Source organism: Mandrillus leucophaeus, unplaced genomic scaffold (assembly GCF_000951045.1).
Source record: "Mandrillus leucophaeus isolate KB7577 unplaced genomic scaffold, Mleu.le_1.0 Scaffold14, whole genome shotgun sequence".
Taxonomy (NCBI): Eukaryota; Metazoa; Chordata; class Mammalia; order Primates; family Cercopithecidae; genus Mandrillus; species Mandrillus leucophaeus.
The window spans coordinates 282,523-282,868 of NW_012101365.1; positions in this window are offsets into that span (position 1 = coordinate 282,523).

Sequence of the window (346 nt, forward strand, 5' to 3'; positions counted from 1 at the left end):
CACCTCTCCCGGCTAGTTTTTTGTATTTTTTAATAGAGACGGGGTTTCACCGTGTTAGCCAGGATGGTCTCGATCTCCTGACCTTGTGATCCACCCGTCTCGGCCTCCCAAAGTGCTGGGATTACAGGCTTGAGCCACTGCGCCCGGCCAAGATTTAGCCTTTTTACTTGCTTTTTTATAATCTTCTCTAGTAGACTGTAAGTTACATGAAGACAGGGACCATGTTTATTTTTTCACCATTATATTCCTTGTGACTACCATATAGTAGATAATACAAATTTGCTTGTCCACTTATTTAACAAACAATTATTAATTGAGCACCTAGTATGTGCCAGGCCATTTTAGG